At 44.6% G+C, this 19167-nt stretch overlaps 1 long non-coding RNA gene across 1 annotated transcript; it reads right to left on the bottom strand.

Annotated features, from left to right (window-relative positions):
• Window positions 1-106: 106 nt before the first annotated feature.
• On the bottom strand, window positions 107-17275 carry LOC147007132 (uncharacterized). Its single transcript, XR_015054376.1, has 3 exons — window positions 17120-17275; window positions 6895-7053; window positions 107-995 (listed from the first exon to the last, which is right to left on the bottom strand). It is a non-coding gene; the product is annotated as an uncharacterized LOC147007132 (long non-coding RNA).
• Window positions 17276-19167: the final 1892 nt, after the last annotated feature.

Genomic DNA, 19167 nt, shown 5'->3' with positions numbered 1-19167 from the left:
TATGCGCTAAAATCCGTTCAACATTGTAAGGATGGCCAAAACTCCCTAATAAAAACACTCATTGAGAGACGGGAAGTTTTACCCCACTAATTTTTATCTTGTTAGCCGGTGCATACTCGGCAGCACGGTAGACTGCACCTGATGCAGTAAGTTAACTGAAGTACGCATCGAGGGCATGAGATCCCCCTTGATTCTGCCAATCCACTGGAAACGGTAACACGCGAAGTAGTGCGAACCCTGCCAGGATTGGCAGCACCAATCGGCACGTGTGGTTGATTAGCAACCCGCCAGCGCACGAGTTATCCGTGCTCGGCAGCCTCAGGACCGGGCGTTTGAGGGACCTGAGTGCTTCCCCTCGTGGTGGCCTCGAACCCTGGATCCGTAACAATGTACTTGTTTTTTCATCAGGTTGAAATTGGAAGTGGAATCAGGCAAGCTGTCCAACCAATTGGTGGAACGGAATGTTACACACAAGACAGACGGACGGACAAAAAAGGCAAATTATTGTATTGATGGACAAATCAACAAAGCATCTGAGGTTTTAACCGTACATCACAGCATAATGAGCTTTGTGATCAGACAGGAAAGTCAAACAGGTAGAACTTACATGATTGTAAAAAAAAAAAAAAAACACAAAGCAAAGCCAAACAGGTCCTGGTTGCTTGCGAGAACTTGCTTGATAAAAAAAAAATGTGTAGAAAAAACAAAAGCTGGGTTTCTTCTTTTTTTTAAATAAAAATGTTAATTTTTAAATAAAAAATGGTTTTGATCTTCAACAGTTTTTCACTGCATTTCTCACCATGTACTCACCTTCCGGTTTGTGTAGGTCGCAAAAGCAAAGCCACGGTTCCCCCCATTGAAGTCCATCATGAGTCGAAACTCGTATATCTGACCGACATTTGCAAATACCGGCACAAGTTCATCCTCATACACATCATCAGGGATCTTCCCGATGAAGACCTCACAGCCCCATGGTGGAGGAGGGCCAATCCAGTCTAAAGAAATCAAGGCTTGGTCATCAAAAATAACAAGACATCCAAAATCACATCACTGTTGTACCAATACACACAAAATTAAACGTCACCCATTCTGATGAACGACTCGAGATCTTGAGAATAACAAGTGGCAGTTTTATATTCAGCTTCTATGTACACATACAGCAACCTCTCAATTTACACAAAAGCTGTGTTCTTCAAGATAGTCGTGGAATTGAAAAATGTGTAAAATAAAACTAATTTCCCTATCTATACTAATAAATGTCAGTGTGTGTGTGTGTGTGTGTGTGTGTGTGTGTGTGTGTGTGTGTGTGTGTGTGTGTGTGTTCGTAAAGCATAACATATTCTATCTGATAACTACCCTACCCCCACTACCACCACCCCTCTATCTCTTTGTCCCATCCCAGCTGTACTCCCTCTCAATACAGTGCAGCACCCTCCTCCCACACCTCGATCACTCTCTCCTCCTCCCTCTTTCTGGACATATCCAGAAAGTGATTATGTCTGGATGGTGGTTATCTCCATACGTGTCTGGACGGTGGCTTTGTCTGGGTGATGTTTGTCTGCAGACGGGTCCAGGCAGGGTTTGTCTCCAGATGTGTTCTGATGGTATTTATCTCCGGACGTCTCCGGATTTGAGTTTGTCTCCGGACGTGTCTGGGCGGTGTTTGTCTCTGGACAGCTTGGCTCCGGACGCGTCCGGGCATTGTTTATGTGTGCACGGGAGTTTGTCTCTGGACGTGTCCGGGTGGTGTTTGTCTCCAGACTGTGTTTATCTCTGGACATGTCAGGGTGGTGTTTGTCTCCGGGCGGTATTTAGCATATGACTGGTACAAAATGAATTTCAGTAAATATTTTGTTTCCCTCTTCATTGTCATTCTATGCTGAAGCATTTTGATGAGACGGTATGAATCGAAATTGACACTCGACCGCATGTATACCTTCCCTTCCTCGCACCTCTCCCTGCCTTCCCTTCCCCCACACCTCCTCACTCCCTCTCCCCCCTCTCTTTCCCCCCTCCCCCCCTCCCCGTATTCCAATCAGCGATGTGACGGGTGATATTTGCAAGTCAGGAATAATGAAATAGGTGGAGGCTCGGGGGAGTGCTGCCTCACCCCTCATCTTTAATGTCCTATTTTTACAATTATATTGCTTTATTATTTAAATTATAATGTTTAAGATATAAACAACAAAAAATAGTGAAAAAAATACAGCCTACTGTTGCATTTAAGAAATTCTAACAACTAAAAATAGAAAAATGAAAGAGAAAGGCGATGTTAACAGTCACGTTGGCTTCTGCTGATAATGTCTTGTTGTTTCTGGAGGTGGTGGAGATGAAGGGAGTGGAGGAGTTATGGAGGAGGTGAATCATCTGGGTCAGATGACCTGGGCGAATACGGTAGCGAAGATGGTCGTGTTGTTGGTGGTGACGGAGGTTAAATTGGAGAGGGTATGAGATGCGGTTTAGCTCTTTGACCGCTCGATGTTGAGGGCTCAGTGGCATCGTCCTTCGGACGTTGTTTCCCTTCCTTCAGCGTTGTCTCCCAAAAGCAGAGTGAAACAATGCTTCGCTCCTTTAAATCCAGGTTGGTCTTCTCCTCACGAGAAATGTACGTCCTACGTGACCTCCTGGTTCAAAATAGGCCTGTCTCATCAACGCTGAAAATTTGTTTTGGAGAATATCAACCTTCCTCAATAATGGCCTCCATCAACGCAGGAAACGTTTTGGCTGCAATGGTCTCGGCAGCAGCAGAAGCCCCTCCGGTCATTTACTGTTGTGAAAGTTGTCAAAGGTACATCACATTGGGTGATGAAGGTCGTGGTCAAGTTTCATCGAAATTGTGTTTGGAGTTTCGGAGAAGAAAGCAAACATATTTTAGGGGGTAATGCCTCAATAATGTGTTTGCTTCCAAATCCTGTGCCCCCCCAACACCTTGCTGTCTGGACCCACCCCACACGGTCATACCCAACTGCTCATGGACACTGTGTCTCTTTCACCTGAGAAGATGGATAAGTTTCTGGCTGATAAACCTATCAGCTTACTTCCAATCACCACAAATGTCATGGAATCAATGCATTATCACAGTTGATTTGAGATCCATCCTTTTCTCCAACGGCCTCATGTCAAATCACCAATTCGGATTCAGAGAAGTTCACTCTGCCTTGATTATGCTGCTTCTACTCTCCCAACATTGGATGGAGGACCTCAATGTCAGGCACGAGATAAGGGCCATCTCTCTGGAGATATCTCAAGATGTCCATGCAGCTTGGACCCCACCTTGCTCTCCATAACTCTCTGACTATGGCATCCAAGGCAAAGTGCACACTCGGCTTACTCACTTCCTCTATTCCCCAAAGCCAATGTGCGACACTCAACAGAATCCTTCCATCTCCTCTCCCTGTCAAGGCTGGAGTACTCCTGTTCTGGGCCCCGTCCTATTCCTTATCTTCATCCATGGTTTCTCTGACTCTCTGGAAAATCCTCTTTATCTCTTTTTCTGATGACTCCACTTAATTGCTGATGAGTTGGTCGAACACTTGGAACGTGTCTTTCAATCCTCACAAATCTTACTTTCTCCCCGAAAGGACTGTCTCACATTCCTCTTAAAGTAGTTCAGTCACTTCAACTTTTTGGTCTGGCTATCAGCCATGAACTTTCTTGGGAAAAAACCACATCTCTAAGTTGGCTTCCAAAGCTAGTCGCCGAATGGGCATCCACTGTTGTGCAAAGTTCTTCCTTGGAACACCTGAACAAGGCCTTCATCAGTAGTTTGATGGAGCACCGCCATCCCCTCTGGGCTGGTGCCCCTGCTTCCCACCTTGCTCAGTTTGACGCCATGGAAACCAAGGAATTCAAGATCACTCCAATCTCAGGTGATGAAGCTCAGTCCATGGGCCAATCACTTTATCACGGCACACAAGTCGGTGGTCTCTCTGCGTTCTACCGTCTCCTTCCTGGTCTTTAACACACATCCCTCTCCGTGCTTTCTCTCCCACCCTCTCCCCATCGTTTTTTCTCTGCAGGGTGCACATGGTCCACCTGCAATCCCCTTCTGCTGAAACTCTCAAAATCGAGAATCACTGCTCACCTCCACTTATTTGGTTCCTCGAGTCCTACCCCCCTACCCCTCACCTGTTGAACCAACTTCCATAATAATCTCTTAAATCCCATTCTTTCATCCAAATCTTCAAGACGACTGTTCACCACCATCTCTCAGATCAGCACCAATCCAAAACCATGTTCTTTTCGAGATTTTTTTTCCTGAGAGTTTGCTTCTGTGTCCATCTTGTCCAACCCCCTGCATACTCTCCCGTCCCTCATTCTTACTCGCGTCCCTCGTTTGTAATTCTCCTTCTATTTTGTCCCTCGGCCGAACTTTTGGCGGTTCCCTCATCTCTTCCTGCCGTTCCTTTTGTTCTGTTGCGTCCTGATCCACTCTGTGTTGTCGCTCTTCCATGAGCCTTGACTTTGTGTACTAAAAGTCAGACGATTTAAAGAAGTGTGAAAGTTCATCTTCATTTTCATTGCTGTTTGCCTTGGAACCAGAGGGTCGTGCACCAGTGATACCTCACTGCTTCTTCTTCTTCTTCTTCTTCTTCTTCTTCTTCTTCTTCTTCTTCTTCTTCTTCTTCTTCTTCTACCGGCACTTATCACGTTTGTAGGATCCAAATTTTTAGCCGCGTCTCGCGTAGCGAATGTGGCTCTAAGAGAGCTCCGCGTTGTTCTTCTTCTTCTTGTTCTTGTTGTTGTTGTTCTTCTTCTGGTGAAGACAAAACCATTTCAAAGAAAAAAGAGATAAAGTCATCAAAAAAAGAGATAAAGAGGATTTTCCAGAGAGTCAGAGAAATCATGGTGAAGTCAAAAAAAAAAAAACTCGGCTCTTATATGCAGGATCCAGATCTCCTTCAATACTAAACACCTGTACACATCCTCGCATTGAGGGTGCCTTTCGAGAGCGTCTATCATGAACTATTAAATATATTCGGACATTAAAGTTTCGAAAAGTTCACGTTACTATTTAAAGATTATTCCATTTAATGTGTTGTAATTTCGTAAATACACGATTTTCTCGTCATGAACGACTATTGGCTCCATCAAAGCACGTGACGAAATATCGGAAGTTGTTGTTTTTTCTTTCTTCTTCTTCTTGTTCTTGTTCTTCTTGTTCTGGTGAAGACAAAACCTTCAGGACGCGGCTCTTGGACACATTTGTCCTTGTTTTTACCACGATGCTCTTCACAAGCGGTTTAAACAGTCATTTTCTCACAATTCATCATGAATAGACACCCGAGCCACCACCCGTCGCCATATCCGAGGGGTAGATCCATTTTCAGTACACAATGCACGCTTTGTATAAAAGAAATCCCAATTTGTTTCAGGATTTCAACCCAGATACTGATATAATTGGTGAGACGGTGATCTCCGATCGTCAAATACGTTATCAGATGTGAAAAATAACCGTCAATTAAAGAAATTACGATGGAGACGATCAGCGAAGGAGTCACGTGACTTCTCGAACATGCTAATTATAATTCAAAAACCGAAAAATAGTGCAAACGGAACGTATACAATCGAGTTGAAGGGAATTTTACTGCTCATCGAAACGACGTAACTATCAAGGATGAAAGAAGAGGTTGTAAAAAAAAACAACAAAAAAAACGTCACCACCTCAGCTAACTTATCCATATATATACACCCTGTGGTGGTCAACTCACTGTGAGCTGCTCTGGAGTTGGAATCCACTGAACAACAATTGGAATGATTTGGCAATTGATAGAAAAAACATCCCACACTGTCCACCCAAAAGCACATCACAATATGTCAAATTTTGTTGAAATTTCTGTTCAATATTTTTTTCTGCTTGATAAATGAAATGTTTTTTCTGCAAATATAGGCCGGGGTATCAAGGACTTTCATGCTCTTGTTCTTGAAGCCGTTGATCGCGATGTTGCTTGAGCCGGATGCTCGGGATCGTCGTCCCGTCGGAACATCAATCGTCACCGCGGTTGAAAGCCATTTGCACTCTGAAGCAGGTTTGGCTCCGTTCCTCGTTCCCTCTGTCCTTACGAGTCTCCCAGAGTCCCTGCCGCTGAAAAGCCATCCCCATATCATGTTACTGTCACCACGATGCTTCACGGAAGGGATGGTGTGAGATGGGTGATCCGCCGGGCTCGCGCTTCGCATTCCCGCCAAAGAGTTCGATCTTCTTCTCATCGGACCACGGAATATCCTGCCTCGTGCTCTCAGAGTCTTTCTCGTGTCTTTCAGCAAACTCCAGTCATGCCGTCACGTACCTTTTTCTCAGCAGTGGCTTCTGTATGGCCAATCTCCCGCCAAGCCGAGATTTGTGAAGTCAGAGTGGTTCGGTCAGGGTGGTCATTGGGTTCTTGGTCACCTCCCTGACCAAGGTACGTCTTGCACAGTCGCTCAGTTTAGTTTGATGGGAAGCTCGAGGAAGAGTCTGGGTAGTTTCACAGGAGGGAGTGGGAGGGGTGGGATGGGAGTCCAGAGGGAGGGGTAGCGGTGTGAGGAGGGAGGCGAAGGAGTGGGAAAAGGGACACGGCGTTGCCCGGCGTTGGGCAATGCTGGGTATCTTTGCGAGTGTATTGCAAGAAAAAGCCAGCACAGTATAGAGAGGAGAACGTTGTTTGGAACCGAACCTTGTCATTCCCATTCTTTTCCATCCAATATACATTGTGTCTCAGTTCATCAAGCAGTGTGGCAGAATACATGTGCATAAAAGAGAAGTTTTCTCCGATAGTCACAATTTGTTGAAGACTGATGGAATGTTCTGAACAGCCAGAAGGACAATTTTCATGTTTTCTTCCTAATAACCTAGTCAATGCGACGAATGAGTGATAACTAATAAATTCCTCCTGAATCAATAGCTATGCATACCGGGTGGGGGCCCAAACCGCCGCTGTCCATTTGCCTGGATCATGTTGTATCCGGTTTCCTCCATGAGATCCAGCAAAGCATGTGTGACCGTTTTGGCCTTTGCACCTTGAGCCGAAGTCATTTTTGGAGATCTCATCGGGTCAGGAGACCGAACAATACCTGTAAAACCCCAAAAAATGTTGCTTGCATGTTCTCCTGGATTCCATTCTTTTTAAATACTTCCAGAATAGCAATCATGTTTCCACGAGGAGTTTAACATCAAGATGTTAATGAGTTGGAGACAAATTACAGTCGAGTCTGGTTTCCATTTGAAGGATGACAACATTTGTTCAGGACAGTCTCTATTATGTTACCATTTTCTGCGTTTACTTTGCATTTTAGTAATTCACAGGGAGGTATTTACAAATCATACATCTAATACGAATACCAGTTTTCAGCTCAAGAGGAACGTATCAAAAAAACAATAGGAGCAATACCCCTGGGCGCTCACTTGGTAGCGGCTGGATAAGATACCCAGGGAACCACTGGATGGCATGGACGACCCACAAAATATATAATGTTGAAGAAAGTTTTTAAAAAAATGGATATTTTATCAATGGCATGAACGAAGTTTGATACATCAAGGGTGATGAAGGTTGTAGTCAAGTTACATCAAAATTGAATGTCGTTTCTGAGAAGACGACAAATACCTATTTTGGAGGGCAACCCCCCCCCCCCCCCCGTAGAACCCCTTAGACGTGGAATTTTTTAATGACATGAACAAACTTTGATACGTCATGGGTGATGAAGGTTGGAGTCAAGTTTCATCAAAATTCTCTGTGTCGTTTCGGAGGAGAATGCAAATACATATTTCAGGGGGTAACTCCCCCGTAAGCCCCCTTAGACCTGGAATTTTTTTAATTGCATGAACAAACTTTTACACGTAATGGGTGATCAAGGATGTCGTCAAGTTTCATCAAAAATTGGGTGTGTAGTTTCAAATAAGAAAACAATTACCTATTTTGGGGGGCAACCCCCCCCCCCCGTAAACACCCTTAGACCTGGAATTTTTTACTTGCATGAAAAAACTTTGATACATCATGGGTGATGAAGGTTGTGGTCAAGTTTCATCAAAACTGTGTGTGCAGTTTCTGAGAAGAACACAAACACCTATTTTGGGGGGCAACACCCATGTAGACCCCCTGAGACCGGGAATTTTTTAATTGCATGAACAAACTTTGATACGTCATGGGTGATGAAGGTTGTGGTCAAGTTTCATCAAAATTGTTTGTGTAGTTTCGGAGAAGAACGAAATACCTATTTTTGGGGTTAAACCCCCACGTAGACCCCTTTAAGGCCAGATTTTTTTATGCCATAAACAAACTATGGTACATACAGGGTGATGAATGTTGTGGTAAAATTTCATCGAAATAATTTGTGTATTTTCAGAGAAGTAGTTGCAAGTGTTTATGGATGGACCGAAGGACGACGCGCCATCCCATAAGCTCCGCAGACAGATGTTCCCGGTGAGTTAAATATTGGAAACAGGATCTGATATTGTTCTTTTTATTTTAAAGCATCTTTAATGAAACTGAGATCGTGTCCATTCGTGTTCGCATCACTTTATGAAATTCTCCTTCATGAATCACAAACCGCCTGGAACCTCTTCCCCTTTCCCCATTGAAATGATGATCCGATATTCGGGGAATTTCTAGGAACATACCCCCCCCCCCAACCGTGAATGTGGGGGTTTTACTGTAATTAGTGTGAACTAATTAACGAGTGATGCATTATGGGTCAAAAGGTCGGCTTGCGGCCACCATCTTAGATTGAAGCCGTCATCTTAGATTGAAGCCGTCATCTTAGATTGGAGCCACCATCTTCACTTGGAGCCACCATCTTAGATTGAAGCCACCATCTCAGATTGGAGCCACCATCTTAGATTGGAGCCACCATCTTAGATTGGAGCCACCATAGTGGATTGAAGCCACCATGTTCGATTGGAGCCACCATGTTAGATTGAAGCCACCATCTTAGATTGAAGCCACCATCTTAGATTGGATCCACCATGTTAGATTGAAGCCACCATGTAAGATTGGAGACACCATGTTAGATTGAAGCCACCATGTTAGATTGGATCCACCATGTTAGATTGGATCCACCATGTTAGATTGGATCCACCATGTTAGGTTGGAGACACCATGTTAGATTGAAGCCACCATGTTAGATTGGATCCACCATGTTAGATTGGATCCACCATGTTAGATTGGATCCACCATGTTAGATTGGAGCCACCATGTTAGATTGGATCCACCATGTTAGATTGAAGCCACCATGTAAGATTGGAGACACCATGTTAGATTGGAGACACCATGTTAGATTGGAGACACCATGTTAGATTGAAGCCACCATGTTAGATTGGATCCACCATGTTAGATTGGATCCACCATGTTAGATTGGATCCACCATGTTAGATTGGAGCCACCATGTTAGATTGGATCCACCATGTTAGATTGAAGCCACCATGTAAGATTGGAGACACCATGTTAGATTGAAGCCACCATGTTAGATTGGATCCACCATGTTAGATTGGATCCACCATGTTAGATTGGAGCCACCATCTTAGATTGGAGCCACCATCTTAGATTGGAGCCACCATAGTGGATTGAAGCCACCATGTTCGATTGGAGCCACCATGTTAGATTGAAGCCACCATCTTAGATTGAAGCCACCATCTTAGATTGGATCCACCATGTTAGATTGAAGCCACCATGTAAGATTGGAGACACCATGTTAGATTGAAGCCACCATGTTAGATTGGATCCACCATGTTAGATTGGATCCACCATGTTAGATTGGATCCACCATGTTAGGTTGGAGACACCATGTTAGATTGAAGCCACCATGTTAGATTGGATCCACCATGTTAGATTGGATCCACCATGTTAGATTGGATCCACCATGTTAGATTGGAGCCACCATGTTAGATTGGATCCACCATGTTAGATTGAAGCCACCATGTAAGATTGGAGACACCATGTTAGATTGGAGACACCATGTTAGATTGGAGACACCATGTTAGATTGAAGCCACCATGTTAGATTGGATCCACCATGTTAGATTGGATCCACCATGTTAGATTGGATCCACCATGTTAGATTGGAGCCACCATGTTAGATTGGATCCACCATGTTAGATTGAAGCCACCATGTAAGATTGGAGACACCATGTTAGATTGAAGCCACCATGTTAGATTGGATCCACCATGTTAGATTGGATCCACCATGTTAGATTGGATCCACCATGTTAGATTGGAGCCACCATGTTAGATTGGAGCCGCCATGTTAGATTGGAGACACCATGTTAGATTGGAGACACTATGTTAGATTGGAGCCACCATAGTAGATTGGAGACACCATGTTAGATTGGAGCCACCATGTTAGATTGAAGCCACCATCTTAGATTGGAGCCACCATCTTAGATTGGAGCCACCATCTTAGATTGAAGCCACCGTCTGAGATTGGAGCCACCAACTTAGATTGAAGCCACCATCTTAGATTGGAGCCACCATCTTAGATTGAAGCCACCATCTCAGATTGGAACCACCATCTTGAATGAAACCACCAACTTAGATTGAAGCCACCATCTTAGATTGGAGCCACCATCTTAGATTGAAGCCACCATCTTAGATTGGAGCCACCATCTCAGATCAGAGCCACAATCTTAGATTTGAGCCACCAAGTTCGATTGAAGCCACCATCTCAGATTGGAGCCACCATCTTAGAATGGAGTCACCATCTTATATTAGAGCCACCATCTTAGAGTGGAGCCACCATCATAGATTGAAGCCACCATCTCAGATTAAAGCCACCATCTTCGATTGAAGCCACCATCTCAGATTGGAGCCACCCACTTAGATAGAAGCCACCATCTTAGATTGGAGCCACCATCTTAGATTGAAGCCACCATCTCAGATTGGAGCCACCATCTTAGAATGAAGCCACCAACTTAGATTGTAGCCACCATCTTACATTGGAGCCACCATCATCGACTGAAGCCACCATGTTAGATTGGAGCCACCATCTCAGATTGGAGCCACCATAGTGGATTGAAGCCACCATGTTAGATTGGAGCCACCATGTTAGATTGAAGCCACCATCTTAGATTGAAGCCACCATGTAAGATTGGAGACACCATGTTAGATTGAAGCCACCATGTTAGATTGGATCCACCATGTTAGATTGGATCCACCATGTTAGATTGGATCCATCATGTTAGATTGGATCCACCATGTTAGATTGGAGCCACCATGTTAGATTGGAGCCGCCATGTTAGATTGGAGACACCATGTTAGATTGGAGACACTATGTTAGATTGGAGCCACCATAGTAGATTGGAGACACCATGTTAGATTGGAGCCACCATGTTAGATTGGAGCCACCATGTTAGATTGGATCCACCATGTTAGATTGGAGACACCATGTTAGATTGAAGACACCATGTTAGATTGGAGACACCATGTTAGATTGGAGACACCATGTTAGATTGGATCCACCATGTTAGATTGGATCCACCATGTTAGATTGGATCCACCATGTTAGATTGGAGCCACCATGTTAGATTGGAGCCGCCATGTTAGATTGGAGACACCATGTTAGATTGGAGACACTATGTTAGATTGGAGCCACCATAGTAGATTGGAGACACCATGTTAGATTGGAGCCACCATGTTAGATTGAAGCCACCATCTTAGATTGGAGCCACCATCTTAGATTGGAGCCACCATCTTAGATTGAAGCCACCGTCTGAGATTGGAGCCACCAACTTAGATTGAAGCCACCATCTTAGATTGGAGCCACCATCTTAGATTGAAGCCACCATCTCAGATTGGAACCACCATCTTGAATGAAACCACCAACTTAGATTGAAGCCACCATCTTAGATTGGAGCCACCATCTTAGATTGAAGCCACCATCTTAGATTGGAGCCACCATCTCAGATCAGAGCCACAATCTTAGATTTGAGCCACCAAGTTCGATTGAAGCCACCATCTCAGATTGGAGCCACCATCTTAGAATGGAGTCACCATCTTATATTAGAGCCACCATCTTAGAGTGGAGCCACCATCATAGATTGAAGCCACCATCTCAGATTAAAGCCACCATCTTCGATTGAAGCCACCATCTCAGATTGGAGCCACCCACTTAGATAGAAGCCACCATCTTAGATTGGAGCCACCATCTTAGATTGAAGCCACCATCTCAGATTGGAGCCACCATCTTAGAATGAAGCCACCAACTTAGATTGTAGCCACCATCTTACATTGGAGCCACCATCATCGACTGAAGCCACCATGTTAGATTGGAGCCACCATCTCAGATTGGAGCCACCATAGTGGATTGAAGCCACCATGTTAGATTGGAGCCACCATGTTAGATTGAAGCCACCATCTTAGATTGAAGCCACCATGTAAGATTGGAGACACCATGTTAGATTGAAGCCACCATGTTAGATTGGATCCACCATGTTAGATTGGATCCACCATGTTAGATTGGATCCATCATGTTAGATTGGATCCACCATGTTAGATTGGAGCCACCATGTTAGATTGGAGCCGCCATGTTAGATTGGAGACACCATGTTAGATTGGAGACACTATGTTAGATTGGAGCCACCATAGTAGATTGGAGACACCATGTTAGATTGGAGCCACCATGTTAGATTGGAGCCACCATGTTAGATTGGATCCACCATGTTAGATTGGAGACACCATGTTAGATTGAAGACACCATGTTAGATTGGAGACACCATGTTAGATTGGAGACACCATGTTAGATTGGAGATACCATGTGAGATTGGATCCACCATGTTAGATTGGAGACACCATGTTAGATTGGAGACACCATGTTAGATTGGAGACACCATGTTAGATTGGAGACACCATCCTCGATTGGAGACACCATGTTAGATTGGAGACACCATACTAGATTGGAGCCTCCATGTTAGATTGGAGACACCATGTTAGATTGGAGACACCATTTTAGATTGGAGACACCATCCTCGATCGGAGACACCATCCTAGATTGGAGACACCATGTTAGATTGGAGACACCATCCTAGATTTGAGACACCATGTTAGATTGGAGACACCATGTCAGATTGGAGACACCATCCTAGATTGGAGACACCATGTTAGATTGGAGACACCATGTTAGATTGGAGACACCATCCTCGATTGGAGACACCATGTTAGATTGGAGACACCATCGTAGATTGGAGACACCATCCTAGATTGGAGACACCATGTTAGATTGGAGACAGCATCCTCGATTGGAGACACCATCCGAGATTGGAGACACCATGTTAGATTGGAGACACCATGTTAGATTGGAGACACCATGTTAGATTGGAGCCACCATGTTAGATTGGAGACACCATGTTCGATTGGAGACACCATCCTCGATCGGAGACACCATCCTAGATTGGAGACACCATGTTAGATTGGAGACACCATTTTAGAAAGGAGACACCATGTTAGATTGGATCCACCATGTTAGATTGGATCCACCATGTTTGATTGGATCCACCATGTTAGATTGGAGCCACCATGTTAGATTGGATCCACCATGTTAGATTGAAGCCACCATGTAAGATTGGAGACACCATGTTAGATTGAAGCCACCATGTTAGATTGGATCCACCATGTTAGATTGGATCCACCATGTTAGATTGGATCCACCATGTTAGATTGGAGCCACCATGTTAGATTGGAGCCGCCATGTTAGATTGGAGACACCATGTTAGATTGGGACACTATGTTAGATTGGAGCCACCATAGTAGATTGGAGACACCATGTTAGATTGGAGCCACCATGTTAGATTGAAGCCACCATCTTAGATTGGAGCCACCATCTTAGAATAGAGCCACCATCTTAGATTGAAGCCACCGTCTTAGATTGGAGACACCAACTTAGATTGAAGCCACCATCTTAGATTGGAGCCACCATCTTAGATTGAAGCCACCATCTCAGATTGGAACCACCATCTTGAATGAAACCACCAACTTAGATTGAAGCCACCATCTTAGATTGGAGCCACCATCTTAGATTGAAGCCACCATCTTAGATTGGAGCCACCATCTCAGATCAGAGCCACCATCTTAGATTTGAGCCACCAAGTTCGATTGAAGCCACCATCTCAGATTGGAGCCACCATCTTAGAATGGAGTCACCATCTTATATTAGAGCCACCATCTTAGAGTGGAGCCACCATCATAGATTGAAGCCACCATCTCAGATTAAAGCCACCATCTTCGATTGAAGCCACCATCTCAGATTGGAGCCACCCACTTAGATAGAAGCCACCATCTTAGATTGGAGCCACCATCTTAGATTGAAGCCACCATCTCAGATTGGAGCCACCATCTTAGAATGAAGCCACCAACTTAGATTGTAGCCACCATCTTACATTGGAGCCACCATCATAGACTGAAGCCACCATGTTAGATTGGAGCCACCATCTCAGATTGGAGCCACCATAGTGGATTGAAGCCACCATGTTAGATTGGAGCCACCATGTTAGATTGAAGCCACCATCTTAGATTGAAGCCACCATGTAAGATTGGAGACACCATGTTAGATTGAAGCCACCATGTTAGATTGGATCCACCATGTTAGATTGGATCCACCATGTTAGATTGGATCCATCATGTTAGATTGGATCCACCATGTTAGATTGGAGCCACCAGGTTAGATTGGAGCCGCCATGTTAGATTGGAGACACCATGTTAGATTGGAGACACTATGTTAGATTGGAGCCACCATAGTAGATTGGAGACACCATGTTAGATTGGAGCCACCATGTTAGATTGGAGCCACCATGTTAGATTGGATCCACCATGTTAGATTGGAGACACCATGTTAGATTGAAGACACCATGTTAGATTGGAGACACCATGTTAGATTGGAGACACCATGTTAGATTGGAGACACCATGTTAGATTGGAGATACCATGTGAGATTGGATCCACCATGTTAGATTGGAGACACCATGTTAGATTGGAGACACCATGTTAGATTGGAGACACCATCCTCGATTGGAGACACCATGTTAGATTGGAGACACCATACTAGATTGGAGCCTCCATGTTAGATTGGAGACACCATGTTAGATTGGAGACACCATTTTAGATTGGAGACACCATCCTCGATCGGAGACACCATCCTAGATTGGAGACACCATGTTAGATTGGAGACACCATCCTAGATTTGAGACACCATGTTAGATTGGAGACACCATGTCAGATTGGAGACACCATCCTAGATTGGAGACACCATGTTAGATTGGAGACACCATGTTAGATTGGAGACACCATCCTCGATTGGAGACACCATGTTAGATTGGAGACACCATCGTAGATTGGAGACACCATCCTAGATTGGAGACACCATGTTAGATTGGAGACAGCATCCTCGATTGGAGACACCATCCGAGATTGGAGACACCATGTTAGATTGGAGACACCATGTTAGATTGGAGCCACCATGTTAGATTGGAGACACCATGTTCGATTGGAGACACCATCCTCGATCGGAGACACCATCCTAGATTGGAGACACCATGTTAGATTGGAGACACCATCCTAGATTTGAGACACCATGTTAGATTGGAGACACCATGTCAGATTGGAGACACCATTTTAGATTGGAGACACCATGTTAGATTGGAGACACCATGTTAGATTGGAGACACCATCCTAGATTGGAGACACCATGTTAGATTGGAGACACCATGTTAGATTGGAGACACCATCCTAGATTGGAGACACCATGTTAGATTGGAGACACCATGTTAGATTGGAGACACCATCCTCGATTGGAGACACCATGTTAGATTGGAGACACCATGTTAGATTGGAGACACCATCGTAGATTGGAGACACCATCCTAGATTGGAGACACCATGTTAGATTGGAGACAGCATCCTCGATTGGAGACACCATGTTAGATTGGAGACACCATCCTAGATTTGAGACACCATGTTAGATTGGAGACACCATGTCAGATTGGAGACACCATCCTAGATTGGAGACACCATGTTAGATTGGAGACACCATGTTAGATTGGAGACACCATCCTCGATTGGAGACACCATGTTAGATTGGAGACACCATCGTAGATTGGAGACACCATCCTAGATTGGAGACACCATGTTAGATTGGAGACAGCATCCTCGATTGGAGACACCATCCGAGATTGGAGACACCATGTTAGATTGGAGACACCATGTTAGATTGGAGCCACCATGTTAGATTGGAGACACCATGTTCGATTGGAGACACCATCCTCGATCGGAGACACCATCCTAGATTGGAGACACCATGTTAGATTGGAGACACCATCCTAGATTTGAGACACCATGTTAGATTGGAGACACCATGTCAGATTGGAGACACCATTTTAGATTGGAGACACCATGTTAGATTGGAGACACCATGTTAGATTGGAGACACCATCCTAGATTGGAGACACCATGTTAGATTGGAGACACCATGTTAGATTGGAGACACCATCCTAGATTGGAGACACCATGTTAGATTGGAGACACCATGTTAGATTGGAGACACCATCGTAGATTGGAGACACCATCCTAGATTGGAGACACCATGTTAGATTGGAGACAGCATCCTCGATTGGAGACACCATCCGAGATTGGAGACACCATGTTAGATTGGAGACACCATGTTATAATATTATATAATGAGTTTTTGATGATTACAAATCAGTTTAGTAAAACGATGACACGTCGTGTAATAATCGGGTTGTCACTGTGTCCGACACTCTCATGTTGAGTTTACAGACAATACTTCCACCGGTTTGTCCTCTCTCTCCGTTTTAAAAAAAATTAACTCGTTGTGTGCACGATCGACAACAAGGTGTTCACGTCCGTCCAATCGAACCGTCCGTCACATGACATCGACATGTCTACCGACATCGACGAAGCACTTTGATGTTTTTTCAGAACGACAGTAATTCAAGAAGTGTTCAACCCCGATGGGCAAGACCGACATGACGACGACGACCCCGGTGGGCAAGACCGACTTGACGACGACGACCCCGGTGTCCCGTAACGAACGTCACGTGACGAACAATCAAACAATGGAATGTCTGATCAATGTGACAACAGCTGGTTAAACATCACAAACGTTCACGAGACAACACAAACGGTTGGTTATGGTATAACTTACCGGAGTTCGTGTGTTTGTAACAACACGAGAGGCCACGGAACGTTCAAAAACTCCACCCGAACTGCTGGAAACCTCGAAATGTGTTTTCCCGCCTTTTTAAAAAAATGTTAAAAAACGAATTTTTTAATGTAACTTCATAAAACGAAATTGAGATATAATAATAATAATTACAATTATAATAATAGGAATAGCCAGTCGGAGGAGATTCGGACGAGATTGTAATAAATAATAACGGATGTCTACACAAACGGGCCGACATGGCTCGATTGTCCATGTACACCTCAATTTCAGACACGTCGATGTGTCCCGATCCGTCGGTTTGTCCACAATTTCCCGCTTGTCTGCACAAAGATCATTTAAAATCCAAAAATAAAACTTTAATAATTTCGTATTTTTTTTATTTTATTTATTTATTTTCGAATCCAAATCCGGATCCGAGAATTATTTAATTTTTAACGTGTTTCTTCACCGTTGAGAGATCGGGACGAGAACGACACGAACATCGCACGACGTGTCAACAAGTTCTTGTGGGTTCGATGTGTTCTCGCGGATCAGGCATCGATGGGGTGAAGGTGAGCGCTCTACCGACTGCCTTTCTTGTTGATGTTGTTATTGTTGTTGTTGATGTTGTTATTGTTGATGTTGTTGTTGATGTTGTTATTGTTGATGTTGTTGTTGTTGTTAATGTTGTTGTTGTTGTTGTTGTTGTTGTTGATGTTGTTGTTGATGTTGTTGTTGATGTTGTTGATGTTGTTGATGTTGATGTTGTTGATGTTGTTGTTGATGTTGTTGTTGTTGATGATGTTGTTGTTGATGTTGTTGTTGATGTTGTTGTTGATGTTGTTGATGTTGTTGTTGTTGATGTTGTTATTGTTGTTGATGTTGTTTTTGATGTTGTTGTTGTTGATGTTGTTGTTGATGTTGATGTCGTCGTTGTTGTTGTTGATTTTGTTGTTGTTGCTGTTGTTGTTGGGAGGAGGAGGGATTGTTTCCCCTTGTGCTGCATGTAGTAGTTATTGAGGAAACAGGGGGCCCTGCTGAGTGCGGGTCGGATTCCCAGTGCACGGTTTGGACACAAAGGGAGAAATTTTGTCTGGAATTTCGTCGTCGAGATTTACATCGAGTTGGGAAGGTACGTGTTGAATTAATACCAGGTGGGGTTGATTCAGCCTGTCATCCTTCTGAGATCGACAAAATGAATACCGGTTGCTGGGATGTTTGAGCCACTGGAGTTTCGTGTGTCGGAGTGGTGACCTCTCCAGGATTGTTCTGTGGGAGTGGCGACCTCTCCAGGATTGTTCTGTGGGAGTGGCGACCTCTCCAGGATTGTTCTGTGGGAGTGGTGACCTCTCCAGGATTATTCTGTGGGAGTGGCGACCTGTCCAGGATTGTTCAGTCGGAGTGGCGACCTCTCCTGGATTGTTCTGTCGGAGTGGAAACCTGTCCAGGATTGTTCGGTCGGAGTGGCGACCTCTCCAGGATTGTTCAGTCAGAGTGGCGACCTCTCCAGGATTGTTCTGTCGGAGTGGCGACCTCTCCAGGATTGTTCAGTCGGAGTGGCGACCTCTCCAGGATTGTTTTGTCAGAGTGGCCACCTCTCCAGGATTGTTTTGTGGGGGTGGTGACCTCTCCAGGATTGTGTTGTGGGGGTGGTGACCTCTCCAGGATTGTTTTGTGGGGGTGGTGACCTCTCCAGGATTGTTCTGTAGGAGTGGTGACCTGTCCAGGATTGTTCGGTCGGAGTGGCGACCTCTCCAGGATTGTTCTGTCGGAGTGGCCACCTCTCCAGGATTGTTTTGTCAGAGTGGCCACCTCTCCAGGATTGTTTTGTGGGGGTGGTGACCTCTCCAGGATTGTTTTGTGGGGGTGGTGACCTCTCCAGGATTGTTTTGTGGGGGTGGTGACCTCTCCAGGATTGTTCTGTCGAAGTGGCGACCTCTCCAGGATTGTTCTGTCGGAGTGGAGACCTCTCCAGGATTGTTCTGTCGGAGTGGCGACCTCTCCAAGATTGTTCTGTCGGAGTGGCGACCTCTCCAGGATTGTTCTGT

Source organism: Eptatretus burgeri, unplaced genomic scaffold, assembly GCF_056783735.1.
Source record: "Eptatretus burgeri isolate ZD-2024b unplaced genomic scaffold, Ebu_testis_v1 Ebu_testis_scaffold_606, whole genome shotgun sequence".
In the NCBI taxonomy this organism is placed as follows: Eukaryota; Metazoa; Chordata; class Myxini; order Myxiniformes; family Myxinidae; genus Eptatretus; species Eptatretus burgeri.
This window is presented reverse-complemented; position numbering and strand designations above follow the sequence as displayed.